Here is a 22,438-nt window from a genome sequence, read left to right on the forward strand (position 1 = left end):
GCTTCCAGATAGCCAGAGGGAGGCTGCAGCATGCATGCCCAGAACCAGAGACGCTTAGGAAACTTTCATCCTGAAAACTTAGGCACCAAGTGAGTTTAGGCACCTACAGTGTTCAAAAGCAGCTAAGTGGGGGTTTTGCGGATCGCAGTGGAGACCAGGAATGGACTTAGGTGCTTAAACCCCAGTTTTAGGTGCCTAAGTACATTTGTGGATCCAGGCTTAAGGTACATGAGTAAGGCTGGCCCTAAGCCTAAGACATCTCAGACTGGTTGTCCAACAATTCTGCAGCCAATGACCAGGTAGTTATAGTGCCCTAGATGCTGTTTTTTCCAAATGATTAGCAATACTTAGAGACCCATCTTGTATTTATAGTTACAGGATCCCTCCCTTAACTCTCTAGACTATAATTAAAAAACTGACAGTCTTCCCCTGTATCAAACAGAAGGGACTCCATTAGAGAGCAACTGCAGGCAGCCTACTTAAATGTAGAACAGTGGGTTCTGAGAGAATTAACCAATGATCGCTATTCCACAAAGTACCTGTGTTTTTCGAGTTTGCCAGCAATAGAAATCCAAACTCTTTAACAGTTCACAGTCCCCCAACAAAAACAGTTCCATGTGCCTCATCTAAAGGAGTCACAGGAGCAAATAAAAGGGGCAGGGCAAGGCAAGAGGAACAGATGAGGAAAATCGGATTAGAACAGCTTGTCACAGGTCACGGATAGGAGGAAGTTTATGTTAGCATCACAGTGTGCAGTTATCTGCAATCAGTTTCTGCTTGTGAAAAAAGAAAATTGATCAGACTTTGAATTGCAGAACACAATTGCTTATTAGCCCATTGAAAAGAGCAAGAGATTGCAGGTACTGGCCACATGCAGCCTGACACCGACATCCTGGAAGTGGGCTGAATCACCCAGGCCTAGGGAAATCAGAAAGTTATTAATACTTGGGAAATAAAAGTGCAATTACAAAGTACCTGGAAACAGCAAAACACACCTGCAAAAAATCCCAGTAGCCTATAAAACTCTACAAAACAACGAATGAAAAGAGAACAGGAAGTCTGGAGCCTTTGATGAGCAGAAGGACCCATTCTTTGGCCCAGTTCTGTCACCCTTCCTTACTTCATGTAGTACATACTCACAAAAGAAGTTCCACTGATATAAATGGGGAGTCACATGAGTAATATTATTCAATGTAAATAAGGGGTTACAGAACCGGGCCCAAGAAAGAGCACAGGCCAGATGTCCAACCCCAGTGATTCTAACAGCCACAATTGGAGGTAAAGCATGAGTGAAGGTAGGGTGACCAGACAGCAAGTGTGAAAAATTGGGACAGGGGTGGGGGGTAATAGGCGCCTATGGAAGAAAAAGCCCCAAATATTGGGACTGTCCCTATAAAATAGGGACATCTGGTCACCCTAAGTGAAGGGGAGAAAGGATGTATGATTGGCTACATAATGCAAACATGCTGCTATTCCCAAGCCAAAGAGGGGGAATGACAACTCTAGAACTTCCACCCAACCAGCACATGCTAAAATGGGTGAGTGGATTGGCAGAGAAAAGACCAACAAGGAAAGCATCTAAAAAAGTCATTGGTCTAATACCATTGTTGCAGGAACTTTTTAAAGATCAAGAAGCATGTAAACCACAGTGGCATGCTGTTATGCTATTATCCAACATGTATATGTTTAAAGGAAATGCTACTGCAAAAAGATTACATTCAACTGTAAGGTGTAATCAGGAAGCTGTCAATTACTGTTCTTTTTTAAGCCTTTTCAACAATAGTCTGTTAGAGTCTATATGAGGCCGCAAAAGTAACTCCTTATTGCATTTGAAAGTTCTACTGGTGAATAAAAGATATGGGGAAATTTTCAAAGGCACAAAGTAGCAGATAGGGGCCTAACTCCCCACAGAAATCAAGGGAAATTAGGCACCTAACCGCTATTTGTGCCTTTTGAAAATCTCCCACACAGTATATACTTCAAAAACAATGAGTGCAATGTGTAGACATCACAAGCTTTTAGATATGCATATACAATGCAGAATAGTCACCACATTCTGTATTAGAATGGATACAGTTGCCATAAGAAGGGGATGGGGAATAAATTCTTTCACACACTGGGGCAAAGTCAGAGGCGACGCATAAAAGTACACCGCTACCTCGCTATAACGCCACCCGAATTATAACACGAATTTGGATATAATGCGGTAAAGCAGTGCTCCGAGGGGGGGGGTGCACGCCAGTGGATCAAAGCAAGTTCAATATAACACGGTTTCACCTATAACACGGTAAGATTTTTTGGCTCCCAAGGACACCGTTATATCAAGGTAGAGGTGTATCATAAATTGGGATGCCCTTACGTTCACTTAGGCCCCAGTCCTGCCACATTTATACCTGTGCTTAACTCGATGCACCTCATATATGTCATGAGCATAAAGCTAAGCATTAAGGGTTGGCTGGGTAGGATTTAAGACTCCCTGAGGCCTATGGAAACCCGCTTACCAGTATGTAATGGAGTCTCCATTGTGATAGCTTAAACAGGAAAGAGCAGAAGATGTCAAATAAAGTAGGGGTGGCCTACTTTAGCTTATTCAACATACTTTTTTTGCTGTAGTCCATTTTTTTTAGCTCCTTGGCATGCCAGCTACACCAAAATAGAACTCCCTTCAACTCCCTCACACTCATTCTAAGTAGACCAATTCAGAGGCGATGTGCACGAGTAAGGAATTTGGGGTAGGGGAACATGCCAAAAAGAGAAAAAAATGTAAATTACACAGTAGTAAATGCAGCATTTCCAACTCTCAGGCTTTTATGGTGAGTCTTGTGATACCTGGCGGGTTTTTTCTAAAGCCCTAGCTCCTGGAGTCATGTAATTTATGAGAGAATCTCACTTCCATTAAAAAGGAGGGAGGGGTAAATTTCTAGCCATCACAGCATCAGAGAAAAGCTTGAAAGCTGTGAGTACTACAGGCTCCAAAACCAAATTAGATCTTTTAAAATTAACGATTTTTGCAAAAAGCTCATGATTTTTATGCAAAATGGCATGAATTTGTGGGCCTTATTCACAATGTCAGAACATAAACAGGGATGGTGTCCCTAGCCTCTGTTTGCCAGAAGCTGGGAATGGGTGACAGGGGATGGATCACTTGATGATTACCTGTTCTCTGTATTCTCTCTGAAGCACCTAGTATTGGCCACTGTTGGAAGACAGGATACTGGGCTAGATGGACCTTTGGTCTGACCCAGCATGGCCATTCTTAATAGTAGCTGTCAGAGAACAAGACCATTTTTGCCCATTTCAGATCACATTTCCAAGAAAAGAGAAACAGTTTTCCCACTAAACCAAGACTTCAATCTGCAGGTTTTATTATACCCTTTAAAAGCATCTTTTTACTCTGCCCCTTCCTCTACTAAGACTTTCCTGTTTGATACTCACAGGATAAAATGACTGACTCCAGCAATAAGATAGCTCCAGTATCAAGATAGCAGCAGCTCCAGCAGCCATCTTGGAGAAACAGTTGCCAGTGTGTCTCAGCTTTTAATTGTTTTTCCTTCCTCACTTTAAAGTTTTCATTTTTACTCAAAACATTGTCACTTCCTTGTGCCCCACCCCCACCCCCAAACGCTGCTAAGGTAGCAACTGGATTCCATGAAAGAACCTCCATGCCTGCACAAAACCTCCCATCTGTTGAAATCAGTGGGGTTCTAGGCAGGGAGTCATCTGAACAGACCCTGCTAAGGGATCAAGACCAAAGTGTGGAATAAGTTTGAAAGGTCTTGAACTTTAAAGCTCTTTTTGATCTATTTTTGCTGCAGCATTAGATAACTTGTTCTGGAGCTTCTCCACCTGGGGATGCAGGGCACAGGATGGGTAAAGGGAGAGAAGAATCCTGGCAACTGGGAGATGCAAGGGCCAGCGAAGATGCAGTCTGTGGGTACGTCTACACTGGAGCTGGAGGAGTAATTTCCAGCTTGAGGAGACACACCCACACTAGCTCTGATCAAAGTAGTGCACTAAATGTAGCAGCTTAACAACCACAGTATGAGCCGCAGGAAGGGCTAGCCACTGAGTACCTACCTAATGTGTCAGACAGAATCATACTTGGGAGGGCTAGCCACTCCCACCACTAGGGCTCCACTTCTATTTTTAGTGCATTAGCACCATCAGAACTAGCACAGGTACATCTACTTGAGCTGGAAATCACACCTTCCAGCTCCATCGTGGACATGCCCAGAGAGTCCTAACTAATCTTGCCTCCCAGGAAATAGAAGTCATCCCTCCTCCTGGTGCAGTAGCCCTTAGGAATGGGATCCATGAAGGCCCCAAGACTTAGGTACTTAGTGTCAGTTTTGGCTCCACTGCAATCCACAAAACTCTCACCAAACCCTGCAGGTGCCTACGCTCAGCACCTAAGTATTCAGAATAAAAGTTCAATAGGCCCTTTATTTCTACCTCTGGGCATGCAAGCCACTGCCTCCTTCCAGGCAAACCGCATGCCTATCTCCCACTTATGCCCCAGAGTATATCACAAATCAGGAAAGACAAACGTTCAACCACCTAAGTTACATGCAGGAACCAATGTGGTAGACATGCTTAGAAGTTTCCTACCAGATTGGTTTCTAGTCAGAATCCAAGAGGAGGACATGGTGGTGGTCATAGTGTTGCTGCCCATCTTATAACTTTTAGCCCAGAGGTTAGAGCACTCACCTGGAATGTGGGAGACACAGATTCAAACCCCCCCCCCCGGCATTTAACCAAGGTCTCTTACATCCCCGGTGAGTTCTCTAACCTCTGGGATAAAAAATTATAAAGGCAGGCACCACCACCTGCTCCTCCTGATGTCCTGTGTGGAGCTATACCGGTACTTAACTCACTCCTTAGGTGCATAAGCCACCTGACTCCAGGCTGTGGGCTCCCATTCCTTCCAGGAGCCCAGACTTAGGACTTGGCTACACTTGCAGGTGTGCAGCGCTGGGAGTTACAGCTGTCTTCGTACAGCTGTGTAGGGAAAGCGCTGCAGTGTGGCCACACTGACAGCTACCAGCGCTGCCGTGTGGTCACATTTGCAGCATTTGTAGCACTGTTGGGAGTGGTGCATTGTGGGCAGCTATCCCACAGAGCACCTCATCCCATTTTGGCGCCGTGGGTTGTGGGAAGGGGATGGAAGCGTGCGGGTCATTCCGCTTCTTGTCCCAACGCCCCGTGGTGCATCGCTTCACATCCCAGCAGTCACTGGTTTTCCGTCCATGTTTGGTGCCATTGTGAGTCTCCCAATGGTTTCTGTGCAGCGCGATTTCTCTGGGAAATGGAGCCTGAGCTGCTCGGGACTTTGCTGATGAGTGTCGCCAGCACATCACTTTTGGCAGTGGAGCTATTCCTTCAGCTCCAAAGTGACAGTGAGGAGTCCGACGATGAGATCGAGTCGCCTGACGCGTATGACACTAAATTGCTTGTGGCATCAACGGAAATGCTCAGCACTGTGGAACGCCACTTTTGGGCTAGGGAAACAAGCACTGAGTGGTGGGATCACATCGTCATGGAAGTCTGGGATGATGAGCAGTGGCTGCAGAACTTTCGGATGAGAAAAGCCACTTTCATGGGACTGTGTGAGGAGCTCGCCCCCACCCTGCGGCGCAAGGACACGAGATTGAGAGCTGCCCTGCCGGTGGAGAAGCAGGTGGCTATTGCAATCTGGAAGCTGGCAACTCCAGACAGCTACCGATTGGTCGTGAACCAGTTTGGAGTGGGAAAGTCGAACGTTGGAATCGTGTTGATGCAAGTTTGCAGGGCCATTAATCGCATCTGCTAAGAAGAACCGTGACTTTGGGGAACGTGCAGGACATTGTGGATGGCTTTGCATAAATGGGTTTCCCTAACGGTGGAGGGGCGATAGATGGGATGTATATTCCTATTCTGGCACCACTCCACCTAGCATCCGAGTACATTAATCGGAAGGGGTATTTCTCTATGGTTCTCCAGGCACTTGTGGATCACCGTGGGCGTTTCACTGACATTCACACAGGCTGGCCTGGAAAGGTGCATGATGCACACATCTTTCGGAACAGTGGCCTGTTCAGGAAGCTGCAGGCTGGGACTTTTTGTCCTAGACCGGAAGATCACAGTAGGGGATGTCAAAATGCCCATTGTGATCCTTGGAGACCCCGCTTACCCGTTAATGCCTTGGCTCATGAAACCGTATACAGGGAAGCTTGACAGGAGCAAGGACCGGTTCAACTACAGGCCGAACCGGTGCCGAATGACTGTGGAGTGTGCTTTTGGCTGTTTAAAAGGATGTTGGAGATCTCTTTATGGGAAGCTAGACTTAGGGGAAAGCAGCATCCCTGCGGTTATGTCCGCCTGCTGTACCCTCCATAATATTTGTGAAGGGAAGGGTGAAACACTCAGTCAGGAATGGACCTCCGAGGTTCAACGCCTGGAGGCTGAATTTGCACAGCCAGAGAGCAGGGCTACTAGAGAGGCCCAGCACAGGGCTACAAGGATTAGGGATGCCTTGAGGGAGGAATTTGAGGCTGAAAGCCAACAGTAATGTTTGGTGCCTTGCACGGGAGTGAAGTGCAGTGGTTACAATGATTTGCAGTGCCTGTTTTTTTCCTGGGCTACGGTATCTTTCACTTTCTGCAATAAAAAAAAACTGTTTTAAAAGCCAAGAATTCATTTATTGAAAAGAAAATAACTAAAAGGGCAGGGGGGTGGGGTGGTGAACTGTACAGTCAGAGGTTTGAATATGTCCTGTCTGGAGTGCTGTGCAATGACTGCTGCACTTCAGGATGAAAATGCTGCATGGTGATGGGGATTGAGTGCAGAGGATAAGGGTCGTAGTTCTCAGGGCTGGTAGGTGAACATACAGGTGTTGGGGGCAGCTGGTGGTGGTAAGAACCTGGATGCTGGAGAAGGGGGTTTTGAGCTAACATTGGGGCACAAGGGAAAGAGCTTTGGGACTGGGGGGGGCGGCACGGTAGTGCTCTGCCTGCATGGCTACGAGTGACTGGATACAGTCCGTTTGGCACGCCAGGATGCTTATCAGCTGCTTCGTGCTTTTCTTCTTAGCCACTGTCTTTCTCCTGCTTTCTCTTTCCCTCCAGTGCTGCATTTTTTCCCTCCAGTCCTGCAGTTTTTTACTCTCTCTGGCAGACTGATTCATAACTGCTTTCACCATATCTTCTTTGCTTTTTTGTGGCTTCTTCCTCAGGTTTTGTAGCCTTTCAGCAGTCTCTGATCCAGCCAGTGGGATATTCAAGGACACTGTTATTAGAAAGACAAAAATTGAAACATTTAACAGAGAGGCAGCATTGTGTATAATCACAGTGAAGGAGTTTACAGTCTCACTTTAGCATACTTTCCACATACCAAATAGAGCACACAGAATCCACAGCAGGGAAGAAAATGGTGAGTAAGGGGGAATGGGTGCAGGAGTTAATTAATCCTGGAAGACATTTCACTGCTGCAGGTCACCTGGGAAGGGGGACTGATTGGTTCAGAGCTGTACTGGGGTTTCTGTGTGTTGGGGAAAGCAAACAGCTGCAGGGGGACCTATACTGAACACTATCCCAACATTTTCCATAGGAGTTTATGCTGGAAGATATCTCGCTGCTCTGGTTCACCTGGGAAGCAAGGGAGGGTCTTCTACAGCAATGCGGATTCCGCCCTGGTCCCTGTGCAGCTTGCCTGTGTGCAGCAATGGTCCCCCCACCCCTCGCGGCACAGTGGCGTGGACGCGTTAGCCTGACTGGGACAAGGACCACAGTGGCTCTCCCTATAAACTTGCGCAAGCGCACTGCCCACGCCCTGGCAGAAACTTTTGAAGAGATTACCGAGGCTGATTACCGTGACGTGATAAACCACATCAATGGGCTATTCCACATCTAGGCATGCATGCAGGCAGCCATAACCCCCTCTTCTCTCCCAAAACATTTCCATTCTGAAAATAAAAGCCACTTACCAGGAACCTGCGCCTCTGCTTCTTCTTCACCAACAAGTTCCAGCTGCTGCGACTGGCTACCTTCCTCCTGGCTTGAGAAGAGCTCCTGGCTGCATGCCTCCTGGGACTCTGGGGTGTCTCCCCCCACCCCAGTACCCTCACTCTCGGTTTCCTCCCCCCCCACCCCGCTCTGAACTGTCCATCGTGGTCGTCGGATTGGCAGTGGGGTCACCCCCAAGTATTACGTCCAGCTCCTTGTAAAAATGGCAGGTCGTGGGGGCAGCACCTGAGCGGCGGTTTCCCTCGCGGGCTTTGCAATAGGCACTCCGCAGCTCCTTTACTTTAATCCTGCACTGCACCGCATCCCGGTCATGGCCCCTTTCCAGCATGGCCCTTGAGATCTGCCCATAGGTATCGTAATTCCTACGGCTGGAGCGTAGCTGTGACTGCACAGCTTCCTCACCAAAAACACTGATGAGGTCCATCAACTTGCCATTGCTCCATGCTGGGGCTCGTTTGGCACGTGGAGGCATGGTCACCTGGAAAGATTAACTGATTGATTGAACTCCACACCTGGCTGAGCAAACAGGAAGGGGATTTTTAAAATTCCTGGGGCATTTAAAGGGCAGGTCACCTGAGGCCAGGGCAGTAGAGTGTGAACTGATGAGCAGAGTGGCTGAACAGGCATTCTGGGATACCTCCGAATACCTCGGAGGCCAATTACAGCGCTTTTGGTGGCCACACTTGCAGAGCAGCGCTGCATCACCAGTGCTGCAATCCTTATACCCAAGGCAGAGCAGGAGTACAGCCAGCGCTGCAGCCAGGGAGATGCAGCGCTGTATGTGCCTTGCAAGTGTGGACGGTGAGTAAGTTGCAGCGCTGGTGGTGGGTTTACAGCGCTGCAACTCTCCAGTGTAGCCAAGCCCTTAGGCACCAGACAGAGGGGAAGGGTTTCGGGCACACCCCTCTGGTCAGCATCTCCCACTGGCTAGCTGAGACAGTGAGCCACTTACCATGCTGGCTTTTGTGGATCACATTTGTAGACTGCTATCTCTTCGTATTCATTGTACAGGTAGCCGAGGTGTTTCACTTAGCTTTTTGGAAAGCAGCCTTACTCCTGTGATTTTCTAGATGCCTGAAAGTTAGGCACTGTGATGCTCAGCATTGCAACATCTAAATCTTTTGGTAGACCCCACCCTACCAGCTTCCCTAGTTGCTTAGAAGAGTACTGTTTATCGGTTGTGACTCTTTGCAGAGATTTCACTATTGAGAACCCTGCTGGAGACCCTCTTCTGGCCAGCCCGAGTCAGGGATTTAACTATGTTCTTTTATTTACATATGAATCTAATCAAAAGGTAAAGAAAAGTGGAAAAGAAACATTAGTGGCAAAGGAGCTCCCAGCTGTAATAGGAGGAGTGGAACCAGAGAAAGACAGGTTTCAAAAGGGGCATATATTAGTGAGAGACCTGAGGCTCAGGAATGTAACCAGAGGGGTTGCATCCACATAGAGACAGAAAGAGCAGAACTAGAGAATGGAATGCCAGTCTCGTGGTATGTTTAATAAAGCCTGTCTCTTTCTGCTCTGCCTCATCAATTATTGCTAACAAAACACTAGGCATTTCTGCCCCAGTTAAGATTTAGCTGAATTAATGGTGAATAGTTCTTGGGAGTGGCAATGTGTCTAATGGCTACAGCAAACGACTGCAAGTGTAGTTTGCACTGAGCTCTATTTCTAACTGCCACCACTTTGCTGGTTGACCCAAGGCTAATTATTTAATATCTCTGGCCCAGATTTTTAAAGATATTTTGTCACCTAATTTGTGCCTTAGCTTGGCCATCTGTAAAATGGGGGGGAAATACCACCACCCACCTTTGTAATCCTCTTTCAGATCTCTGACAGAGGAGCATCATTTCAAGTGTAAAATACTATTGTCCTCTTAATATGTAAAACTCTAGTTAATTTTCCTGGAGCATGTGTGTACACTGAGATTACTCCCCTTCATATGCAGTTACAGCTGTTTTCTAAATGCAACATTGTATGTTCTCTGTCATGGCACAAGATTAATGAACTCTTTGTTTTAAAGACAGTTATACAGCTCCAAAAACATGGGTTTATAATGGAAATACTGAGACAGTTAACTATAGCAGCACTAGCGGAAAGGAAAAAACTATAAATTTAGCTTGTTTTTCAGTATATACGTTGACAAGGTATGAATAATACATCTCTCTACACTTCCAACATACAGATGTATACATTACTCTTTCCTGGGAGGGTTACACTGAGCAAAGTCTCTAAATGGACCATCGAAAGAAGGAAGGAAAGGGTTCAGAGAGAAATATCTCTTACATTACATTATAATCAGGACACAAACAGTGGTTGAAATTTACTAGTGTATGCATTTGTGCTTAATTTTAAACGCATGCTTTTTTGCTGGGAAGGTTGGGGAAGAGGGCTTGATCAATAGAAGGCAAGAAGTTATCCTTTATCCTCTTCTTTTATAATAAGAACTAGCTATCTGGATACAGTTCAAGCTTAAAAAATTCAAATTGCATTCAAAAATTAAATTTAAGCAGATACACACAATGAAATCAACTCACCAGCCACAGCAAACATATTGATCCTCTTGCATATCAGGCCTGGTCTCTAGCTACTAATCACCCCCACCCAGGCTTCTGAACACAGCCTTGTCAACCAATTACTGTAGTTGCTAAAGCATGTTAATGATAAGCAGGCTCCAATCCATTTGGCAAATGAAAGACAAGCAAGCTAATATATTATCAATTGAACTGTGACAGTGGAACAGTCCTCTAGGTAGTAAGAGCAACCCAATATGGGCTTACATAATAAGGTTATACACGTTTTATGATTTTTACATGCACTGGCAAAAACATAGAGCTGCCTTTTCAGACAAGTATTTTGAGACGCAGGGTAATAGAAAACCTGTCATTTCAAAAGTTCAGGATTTGCTTAATAATGAGGTGGTGGGGAAGATGACCTAGAGAAGACTGGGTTGCTGCTAATTTTAAGCCTTCTCTGCTTCAGTAGGAGACCTAGCCATTGTAGATAACAGAAGTCAACCACAAGTACAGCTGAACATGGTTTGTCCTGATCTACACACCCAATTAAGCCATGTTTTGCTCCAGTTCAGCAACAGGTGATTTTTTTAAGTGTAGACAAACCTTAAGAGTTAGAGCCTGTTCTCCTTACTCAGGTAAGGATCTCACTGGTTTCAGTTTTACTTGAGTGAGAACCATAGGATTAGGCTCCACGTATGTCTGAAGGGCATGTAGTGAAATGTAATACTCCCAGGTGAAAGCTTGTTCACATCCAAGCTATCTGTTTTATCCAGGAAAGAGCTCGTTTTAAATCACTGTGAAATGCACAAAAGCCTTACAAGTGTGAATAGCTTTTTCCTGGCACCTTAAAAAGGTACAATAAGGAGGGTAAAGGGACTCAGCAAAGTAAGCATCAGACTGATGCTCTGGCTGCCTCACTATCTTATTTTGGTGTGTAGCCTACTGAGCATAGCAGGGCTTCAGGAATTTAAAGGCTTTAGCCTTAAAACTGCCTTTGATTGGGTAGACTGAATTGGCATACAGGGTGTTTGACAATGCACAAGCAGTGAAACACCCAAAACACTGTGACTTTGTAGACAAACATTACCCACATATTTTATTATTAGTGTTGCTTACCTTGGCAATATTTCTTAAATGTATATAAGGTACTTAAGACTCAATCGTACCTACTTCCCACGCCAACCTTATGCTACTATGCTGTTTAATACAGAAAATAATTTAAGACACCAGAAATGTCAAGTCTATGATGTGTATAAAGGACTCTGAACATGAGAAGTACCTCACAAATTCTAAGCATTGGCTTGGCTTCTTTTCAGGTCATGGATTACTTTACACACAGGGAATTAATTTAATCTCACATCATTTTCTATTGACACCTCTGCCATCTCTCCCTCATTTTAGGTCTGTCAGAGTTTTGCTGGGGCAGAGGATGGTGTTGGTTCTTTTATTCATGTTGCATTAATTCAAAGTTCATGAGTGGTGACGGTCCTGAAGTTCTGTGCCTTCTGCTTTCTTACAAGACATCTTCGGTACTGTGTCAAGTATGCAAGTCCCACCCACATGTGCCTCAGTGATCTAGAAGCACCAATCCCTGGAGCAGGAAAGTAATTCATTGTCAAGGCCCCTCCAGTATTTGGCACATCTCTGGAGATTAAGCATGAAGCTGCTTTATCACAGAGTTTTAAAGGGGGATATTTTGATCTTGGTAAAACTAAGGACTATCTGTGTATTCTTTACTAATAATCAGGGCCTGTGTTCTCTGCAGCAACATTAATGATCTCATGCTATTTTTTTCACAGGAGTAGAGATTTGACCCAGTAACTCTAGCCAAATTTTCCTTTTTAACCCCCCTGTTCTGCATAGTTCTGTGTGCTCACTGATTACTGTCCTTCTACAGCGGCTGCACTACAGTGGTGCTGCACATATGCCTTGTGTAAAGCAATTTGTGATCCTTCAGCGTGAATTGATAAATGTGATCAAAACATGAAAAACATCCTAGACACCAACTAATCAGAGGACTAAGGCCAACACTTTCAGGAACATTAATTAACTGTTCATGCCTCAGTCACTGAGCACCCAACACCATCCATTGTCTTCTCTCCATTGACCACCTCTGCTGCTACTGCTCAGCCTTTCCAAGCAGCATCAGCACAGGGCTGCCCAGAGGACTCAGGGGGCCCCAGGCAAAGCAATTTCAGGGGCCCCTTCCATTAAAAAAAATGTTCCAATACTATATTCTCATGGGGGCACCTGCACAGCCTGGGGCAAATGCCTCACTTGTCCCCCCACTCTGGGTGGCCCTGCATCAGCATAAAACTGACGCATTTCTGGGGAGTTTCGCTGCTGCCCACAGGATTCTGAACTGCCGCAGCATTGAACAGTCCCGACAATTTATCTTGGCTACTGCTCAAACTTATCAGAGACCAGGACAGCACTGGAACCATCAATAGACACAGGCAGATGCTACTGCATCACCTTACTCCAAGTTCACATTTGGATGTTTCTAGTTCTTATGGTTGTGGCAATAAAGGGTTAAAAAAAATCCACAAAAGCTTAAATTCAGCAAGAGTTCATGGAATTGATCCCTGACACATCACAGCAAGCTTTGCCATCACAACAGGGAGTGGACTTTTCCCCTCAAACTCTTATTTTATTACTGTTAACCACCACAACCACTAGGCAGAGGACACCCAGTCCACAGGTGTCCTACCTGCTACATTTGCAAGCATTTTCCCAGCCCAACAAAATAAGATGATTGCCCAAACTGAATGAAATGCCACAGTCTCTTGGCCAGAAAACACAATACAAAATCCACCAAAGTGAGCTCCAACCCCAGCAAAGCCTAGCACATCCTTACCTTTAAATCTCTCCCATGTGGCTCTCATCACTTCCTGTGTGGCTTGTTATTAAGCAACTGCAGCGTGACATTCTCGAACGGAGTGGTGGAGGATGTAGTTCGGCCCCCCTTCAAAGGGACAGGTGCTTGGAAATCTGCCCTCAGCTGAGGAAAAAGGGGAAGCAGCAATAGAACTACCATTCCCAGAATCCATGCGGCAGACCACATTCCTCCCCTTTTCTCTGTCCCTGCACAATGGATTGTGGGGATTGTAGTTTTCGCTGTACAGGCAGTGCTCGTTCCCGACAGTAAAAGGGTCAGGAGCTGTGACATCCCAGGATTGATTCCAATGCACTTGCTGGAGAGCAGGGTTTCATGTTTTGCTTTGTGGAAGAAATCAAAACATGTTACAACCTGTTGAATTGGAATTGAACCCCCCACCCCAATGTATAAAAACAACAAGACTGCAAAATAATGTCACCCTTAAATTCATTGCAGGAAAATGTTAATATCTTTGCATTTAAAAAAAAACAAACCACAAACAGGTATTGCAAAAATTTTTTAAAAGAGGACTGGATTTTAATGTTCCATAGCGTTAATGTGTTCAAGAGTGTCTTCTTAATTATGCTATCAGGTCCTAGTCCTGGAAACGCACACAGGTCTAACTTTATCCCTCCTAAAAATCCAATGGGTCTACTGATCCACTGTTTAAAATTAGCATGTGCAATAGTTCCAGTCCCCTGCATATAAAAATTGTGAGTGAGGACCCCCAAAATCTCAAGATTAGCTTTAAAATCATGATAAAAATGCTGGATTGTTATTATTTGCCTTCTGGCTTTTGGGCCTTTAAGGATCACATGTTGAAGCTACTTGAAAAATAAAAGCTGAGAGTCTTATGTGATCACATGACTCAGAAGCTCAGATATCAACAAAAATACCAAATATCATGAGACTCATGATAAAATTGCAAGAGCTAGTAATGCTTCATGGAAGAGGTTGCACTGTTGGGGACTAAATTCTTGCTTTTTTAAACACACAGGGATAGATTATGCAGAGCAGATCATTCTGTTCTCTTCAGACTTCAAGCATTGCTTCCTAGCATTATGCACAACTTAGGGCTAAACTCTTCACACAATAATTAGTAATTACAGGCAGGTAATTTTAATGATACAACTTGGTGATTAATCTAAAATTTACCTTCTGTTCACAGTAAACTGAGAGCTCGAAAGTTTTGCCCAGGTTTGGCTGCTTGCATACCCACCAAAAATGTAAACAATTAAATGAATGTATAACCCAGGGATGGGCAACCTATGGCACACGTGCCAAAGGTGGCACATGAGATGATTTTCAGTGACACTCACACTGCCTGGGTCCTGGCCACCAGTCCAGGAGGAATCTGCATTTTAATTTAATTTTAAATGAAGCTTCTTAAACATTTTAAAACCCTTATTTACTTTACATACAATAGTTTAGTTATATATTATAGGCTTATAGAAAGAGACCACCTAAAAACGTTAAAATGTATTACTGGCACGTGAAACCATAAATTAGAGTGAATAAATGAAGACTCGGCACAGCACTTCTGAAAGGTTGCCGACCCCTGGTATAACCAATTAGACAAATTCCTTCTAGACCAGTAGGCATTGAAGATTATGATGTATGTCACTTGGAAGGTAAATTTCCCTACGTTTTCTAGAAAGTCTCAGTTTTGACTTAGGGCTTTTCTGCTAAAACATATTAACAAGCTGTGTACAGCTAATAAAACTCAAGAGTATGTTCTTTTGGAAAATTACTTAGCATTTTAATAATTTACAAAGATTGCTTCAATCAGCACAAGACACTTTTATCTCTAAAATATAATTTACACTAAAAATACCATTTTTTTCCCCTTGCACCGGGAGTTCTATGATTGTTGGACTGGAGAGCCTGATAAGATCTTGCTGAAAGCACAGGAGAAGTTGTTTTTAAATATAAATGTTTTATTTTGTTTTTTTGTTGCTACAGTTCGGTAGCATTTGATGACTGACAGAGCAATGTCTTATATAAAAAACGTAAGAAGGGTTTTTTGTGAACATGATGGATTATCACTTAGGCTCAGATTCACAAAGGTATTTAAGGGTCCTTAGGTCAAGTTAGAAGCCTAAATAAATTTGTGGATCTGGGCCTTACTCTTTTATGTATTACATTACTCCCTCACCTACAAAGACTTACACACATGCTTAATTTATGCCCTTTAAACAGTCCTATTAAAGTCAGTGGGGCTACTCACAGCACAACATGGGGTCCTTATTCTCATGATCTCTTCTTCTTGCTGTTTCCCCAAATAAAATAGTCTCAGTTATCCTCCCACATGCCAGGGACAAACCTGCAGAAACAGGCTCTGGGAGAGGAAATCTCTGTGTGGCTTCCCTAACAGAATTCTTCCCTTATTGTTCCATTGCCATAGGGGTCTATAGGAGGTGAAAGCCATTCACACAGAGTCAGACCCTGTCACTACGCACTGGTTCTCACCCAGGGTGCTCTCCTCCCAGCCCCCTGACAACGTAGTTGACTCCAGGGCACCTTGGACCATTTCATTTACATCATTTCCTCTTGCTCAGATACTGTAATACCCAAATACTCTCTGTGAGGACTAGAGGGGAGAGAAAATGGCACTGAGAAGGAAGTTGACCCCTACCTTACACACAGAAAGGAGAAGGGAGAGCCATAGTAGAAGCATTGGAGGGGAAACAACTTAGTGCTAAGTATGCCAGAGCTAAAACCACATCATGCCTTTCACATGGGTGCCTTCTCATCTCTCACACACAATACAGTATGGGTCCCTACAGCAAGGAGTCAGGCTGATTAAATGTGATATTCAACTGTGTACATCGCTTCCTGTTTCTGAAGGGGGAAGGCTCACTCAGATGGCTCCTTTAAAATCCTGGCAAGCAGAAAAAAAATCATAGACGATAAAGGCAAAACAATGACCATACAGAGTGCTCCACTCCTTGCCGTAGAGTATTTGTGTGAGTGCTCAGACTTTCTTAAACATGCTGTAGTCCCAAAAGACACCACTGACTCATTCTCCCAGCCTTCCTCCCTTTAATAGTACCCTACTCTCCCAACCAAGCCTATGGATTTCAAGGAGATCACCGATCCAAGGTTCTACTCGCCAGGAATGAGGGGAGCATAAACAGACCTATAATTAGTAGAGCACCTTGGAATGTAGATAGACAAACATTTGATCCTTTTTCACCCTGCCACCTTATCAGGGGCTAAAGTACAGAGGGGCTTGTGGGAGGACAGCTCCTCCACCTCTGCCCAAAGGGATAATTCCCTCCTCTGAGCTTGGGGAAGCTCAGCTCCTTTTCCTGACTCTTATTGAGAGGTAGAATGAAGACTCAGCCAGTAGGCAGGAGAGTCAGAAGTGGAAATAACAGGAGGAGGCTTCAAATCTTTCATAGCAGTAGGTGGAGCAGCACTGGCACTTGATGGGGAGTCTCCTATCTGCATCTACTTCTGCTCTTCCATAGGAAGGTGATTCCCTTCCCTTTTAGGAAGGCAGCGGGGCAAAGAGGTGCACTGGAGAGTCCATTTCATCTCTCTCTCTCTTCAGGATAAAAGGGAAAACCTACTACAGGCTTTGTTTCTTTTAGCAGAATCCAGGGGAAACAGCATGTGCCCTCCCCACAATGGTGGGTGTGGATGGGAACAGGGTGGGGAGGATGCATGCGAGCTCAAGGGTTGACCCTCTCTACACAGCTCTATATTCTGTGCCTGCAGAGACGCAAACACGCCCTCCCTTTATTTGGCTGAGTATGGGTCTGTTTGCAGACATTTCCCTTGACTCCATTTCCACCATGACATGTCCCTTCACACAAGATGAGGCCACCCAGGATGGCATACTGCCACCAGAATTGGTGAGCTTACCCTCACCTTATTTAGATCTGCTTTAACCACTGGTGCTGATCCAACATCCTCACAGACACGTGTGCTTTCATATCAGCTGGGCAATTTAGTGCTGCTGAGCCTTGGGTGACCAGATTTCCAAAAAGAAAAACCAGGACAACCACACGGCAGTGAGGAGGAAGCAAAGTAGGATGATGCAATCTTTCTCTAAGTGTCTTGGACATAGTAAAAGTTGATGGAGAAAAAAAATAACCCCCAAGCCCTCAACCCTCTCCACAGCCACTACCCTGGCTCCTTCACTCTAGTACTGATTCCAACTATCCCAAGCCTTGCTGCAATGGCTCCTCTGCTAGTCTGTTCCACATAGGTTCTTAAACCACCCTCATCAGCATAGCATGTGAGAGCCTTCCAATAGCCATTAAGTGACTAATATCTGTCACCTGTGGTTTGTTCCCTCTCTAAGCCTCTCCCTGTGGGAGAATCACATGTGCAAGCACAGGTGACTGCTGTGCCTCCCCATACAGTCTGGTGTGATCCATGATCTGCCTCCCAGGCCCTGTTCTGCAGTTCCCGGTGCTCTTCCCTGGCCCAGGTTGGCTGGGGCTGGGTGGCCTGCCTGCCACGGGGACTTGGGGTGACTGCCACTGGGGCTGTGCTGCCTGGCACACTGGAGCTGGGGGCACTGCAGCTGTGCTGGGGGACATGGTGGGGGTGCTCTGGGCTCCTGCAGAGGAAGAGGGGATGGAGCTTTGGGCAAAAGGGGAAGGGCCGGGGGCTAGCTTCTCCCAACAGCCAGGTCACCCACCGCCCATATGTGCAAGCTAATGTTTTGTTTTGGGTTTTTCTTAATGTGTTTGTGTTAGAGTAGGCTGGACTTGCTCTCTGAGCAGATGGTGGTGTGGTTTTTGATGGCCTTTAATTTCAGGCAGTGTTTGTTCCACAGTCTTCATCTGCCCTCCCTCCCAAGGAGAAGTTCTGTCTCCTGCACAGAGGAGCTTTGCCCTGGGGATAGAGAGTTGCATTGTGCCTGCTGAGCAGAGTTGTTAGCCACTGCCCCCATCCTAGAGCTTTAGGTAATCTTTCAAATGTGCAGTGCCCAGGCCATAGAGTGCCTTAAAGATATGGAGTAAGTCCATGAACTTGACTCAGTATTCTACAGAAAGCCAGTGTAGACAGCTCTGGTGTGCTCATGGTAACCCACTACCCTCCTTATGCCTTGATCCTCCCTACTTAGGTCTGAGGTTGAAACTCAACCTTATCTATAGAAGACTTTAACTTTCACAGCCCTTAGTCTGGTATATTACCTATCAGTCTTCGGCAGTCCTTGAGTATATAGCTAGGAGGGAGGGGTTCTTTAACCTTACAGGTGGGATTTTCAGAAATGTTTAAATGGCATAGGAACCTAACTCCCATTGACTTTCAATAGGGATTAGGTTCCTGTCACATGGATGCCTTTTGCAAATCTCAGCCCCATGAATAATGTATGCTTCACAAGTTAAGGGACTGGCCTCTCCTGGATACCATGTCCCAAACCCATTGTGTAATTCCCACAAGGGGAGTGCCAAGGGCACATCTAGATGGATGAGGAATGAGAGTGGGGAGAGAACAGATCCCGTGGTCTGTTTGAGGTTGGATATATCTGATCCACCCACAACGTGACCTTTCTCCGGGTGAGATTCTGCTTCCCTTATTCCCGTGGAGTAGCTTGGCTGTTTTCAGTCAGCAGACTAAGGCACTACCTAGCATAAGTAAGAGTCTGGGCCCCTATGTAGGCAACATTCCCCGCATGCAACAGCATTTTTGGCAGAGGAAACCAGTTCTGGGGTTTACAGTCAACCAGAATGTGGTGCCAATACAGTGCTAATTTGTGCCTGGCTTGGAGCAATTTGACAGAATCAAATACTGTTGCAGCCTCCTTTGCTGTGGGAGGTTTGCAGGTCACTTCAGTATGTATGCCATCTTCCTTCCCAATTGTTTTCGAGTTGGCTTGCATTATTCTGCCCTTTGGAAAAAGTGCATTAATTTTTCCCAAAGGAATGGGAATATTTTCAGTTTTTTTCTTAAAAAACCCCAAACCCAAACCCAAACAGTTCCTTTGTTTGTCAGAATTGTGACTGTCACTAACATTATTTAAGACATCACCCTGTGTTATGGCCACAGGGGTGAATGCAAGCTTTTTAAATGGAAAAGTGCACCGCTGTCTCATTTGCTTAATAATGGTCAACACATTTAAAGTCAAAATCTAGCTAAGCAGCTCTTTTATGGTCTCTGACTGCTGCACTGGTGTCACTTACTTTCTTTTGTTGTTGAAAAATCAGAGATAGAGAAAATCTTAAATGTCATGTCTGAAAAAGAGCAGCAAGAAATTGACACACGTGTTACATAGCATCTTTTCCTCTCCTGGAAGAGAAAGAGGCCCTGCAACAAAAAATGCCATTTGACTGATTTGTTTGATCCATCTGCGAGGTAGGTAATAAGGAATAGCATTTTATTGGCTTTTATGGAGTATTAAAAATCTAAAGAAGCCATGTTTTCTCATGGATAAAGTAAAATAATAAAGGGCTTGAACAGAGACACTGTCTGCATTGAAGTGACCTCACACTAATTGACAGTGTGTGTGTGGGAGAGAGAGACATTCTTTATTTCAGTTCCATTACAATTCTTTTAAATATTTATTTCTGAAATGTAAATTCTGCTGAAAACTGAGGACTTTGCTCTGGAAAAAGCATACAGTTGCCTACCACTGGTGTCGTTGCTCAGTGAATATCCAAGTCCCTTTTGGAAAAACAAAAGGATTCAGTTCTATAAACAAGTCCCTGCATTGAATTATATTTAAAAAAAAAAACAAACCTGGTGACTCCTGGTTGAACTACTGCTCTGCTATGTGTGAGCTGAAGTTCTGCAGAGCTAGTGAGAAGCAGAAGCACTGGTAAAATAAATTGGTTACAAACAGTGGAAATAGTCTAGCAGTCACATACAGAAATATGTGGCATTAGATATGACTATGTTTTCAGATCAGTTTGTTCTCATTTATCTTTATTTTGAATGTAAAACATTAATAAACTCCTTAACAAGATTGGGGGGGGAGGGAACATTAGTTGCTCGCCTTAATCCCAAGAAAATAGAAAAAGTTCTCAAATTGCTGGATGAAATAACAAACCAGAATCAGTTTATATTTTTTACATGGCTATGAGAGCTTTTCTTCTTGATTATTTCCAGACAGCAGAAGGTTATTAAATTTCACCAAGGAAAAAAATTCCACATTTATTGAAATAAAATGTATTTTTGGCTCTCAGTACTTTACCAGTGTTATGAAAAGTATTGTTTGTCAAGGAGGATGTACCAGAGCCACACATCCTATCCCCCTGGCATATTGAAAGGGAGTTATCATGCAATCGGTCTAAGGAAACTGCATTTGTGGAGGGTTAAAATGTATGTAGAACTGCGTGCATATTTCTAGAGCCCAAATGCAGATACTTGTGTCACTTTAAAGTCTATTGTCATTTCAAGGCTATAAATAGGCTTGGCAGGATTAGATTATTGGAAGGATTAGATTAGGATCAGTGTCAGCAGTCATCTGTTCCATCTCCTTACACACCAATGTCCAGAGAGAAAGTTTTTTAAATGTTGTAAAATGTTGCACAAGATGTTAACAAGAATATAATGCAAATAAAGCTCAGGGCTTGGGAAGAATAAATACTACAGTCCCAGATTCACAAAGGTGCTTAGGCATCTAACTCCCACTATAGTCAAGGGGAGTTAGGCACCTGAATACCTTTGTGAATCTGTGCCTTTGTGCCAGCAGGTTTAGGGGCATTGTCAACAAGGCTGATTCAATACCCTGGGCCTCAAGGGCTAAATCTCCCCCTTTCTCTTCCAGGTGCATTTAGGTAAGAAGGAACAGGAGTCAGGAAAGGGTTAATAAAATTGAAAAGATCTAAATTAGAACTGCCGTGTAGTGGCGGGTGATTTAAATGGGGCTTGGTGGGGGGTTCCATCCCCCGCGGAGCGGAGCGGACAGGCCCACAGATGGCGGGCGGGGGCCAGAGGCGGCCCCAGTCTGCGGGCGTGGCCTCAGCGGGGAGCAGAGTCCAGGGGGATGCTGTCTCCTCTCCTCCGAGGTGCAGGGCCGAGAGGACTGCAGGGTCTCCTACCAGGCGTGGTTCCCAGAGGAAACCTTTGGTGGAGAAGAAGATGGTGGGGAGCCCACTTCCAGCTCCGGTGGTGAAGCGATCGATCATGGTGAAAAAGATCATGCCCCCAAAACAGCAGCCTGCTGTTGCTTTGACTGAAGCGGAACAAATCCCATGCGTGACTGGTACTGCTTGGACTCCACGGCGCAGCCCCAGGATCTCCCAGAAGACAGGAAAGGAAAACTTCCCAGTGGAAAGCAGCAAGGCCAAAGGCTGTGGAAGCACTGATGCTAACCCAGTCTTAGCATCATCTCTCCCTGCCAATGCCTCAGGCCTGGTGGAGAAGGTTGCCCTGCCTACAGTTAGCATCACTGTATGTGACTCTCCTCCTCAGGATGAGAGGGATGTGCTGATGTCTAAGAAAGTGCGCCGATCCTTCAGCCTCCTGGATGCTCACCCAGCTTGAACATGTCCACAACCATATTTGCCCATGGTCTGCAGAAGAAGTGCTCACTCTTTGGCTTTGAGAAGCTCCAAGTGCCTGATGCACTAGCAGATGTGTCTCCAAGGGGTAAGATTTCCCCTTCCTAGGAGACTCCAGTGGAGCCCGATGCCTTGGGCTCCACTAAGGAATGGGACACAAACATTCCTGGCATCTCCTTCCCCAAAGAGAAATGGAAGAAAAGGAGGATCTCCCAGATAGATAAATCTGAATTGGATGAGTGGGCTGCTCAAATGAATGCACAGTTTGAAGAAGCAGAGCAGTTTGATCTTGTTGTGGAATGAAGCCTCTCCCCCATAATCTGCATTATTCTTTTGTACATAGAGCTGATGTGTTGTTTTTTCAGTCTAAAAATTAATAAAATAGTTCTATCTGTCAAAAAATAAAAATAAAAACACCAGGAAAAGGGGTGTGCCTGCAAGGGCAGGTCTGAAAAGAAGGAAGCCCTCTGAGTACACAGAGGAGCTAGATGTGGTGAAGTATGGCTTGGGTGGTAGGAGGTTGGGTCACCTGGTATCGTAGGAAACCAGAGAGCCCAGGGCAATAACCGAAGGCTGAAC

The 22,438-nt window shown here is 45.1% G+C and overlaps 1 protein-coding gene and 1 pseudogene across 2 annotated transcripts in view; one reads left to right on the forward strand and one right to left on the reverse strand.

Moving 5' to 3' along the window:
• TBXAS1 (thromboxane A synthase 1) overlaps positions 1 to 13,522 on the reverse strand; it is a 369,109-nt gene extending 355,587 nt beyond the window's left edge. Inside the window, exon 1 of one of the 2 annotated variants that reach the window (XM_050945812.1) lies at positions 13,374 to 13,522. The gene's annotated coding sequence lies outside the window, so the exon portion shown is untranslated. The remainder of the gene's footprint in view (positions 1 to 13,373) is intronic. The other variant, XM_050945821.1, reaches the window with a different exon arrangement.
• Positions 13,523 to 21,272: 7,750 nt separating this feature from the next.
• Positions 21,273 to 22,168, forward strand: LOC127047659 (sororin-like; annotated as a pseudogene).
• The last annotated feature ends 270 nt before the right edge of the window (positions 22,169 to 22,438 follow it).

The sequence above is a fragment of the Gopherus flavomarginatus genome, chromosome 1 (genome assembly GCF_025201925.1).
Source record: "Gopherus flavomarginatus isolate rGopFla2 chromosome 1, rGopFla2.mat.asm, whole genome shotgun sequence".
In the NCBI taxonomy this organism is placed as follows: Eukaryota; Metazoa; Chordata; order Testudines; family Testudinidae; genus Gopherus; species Gopherus flavomarginatus.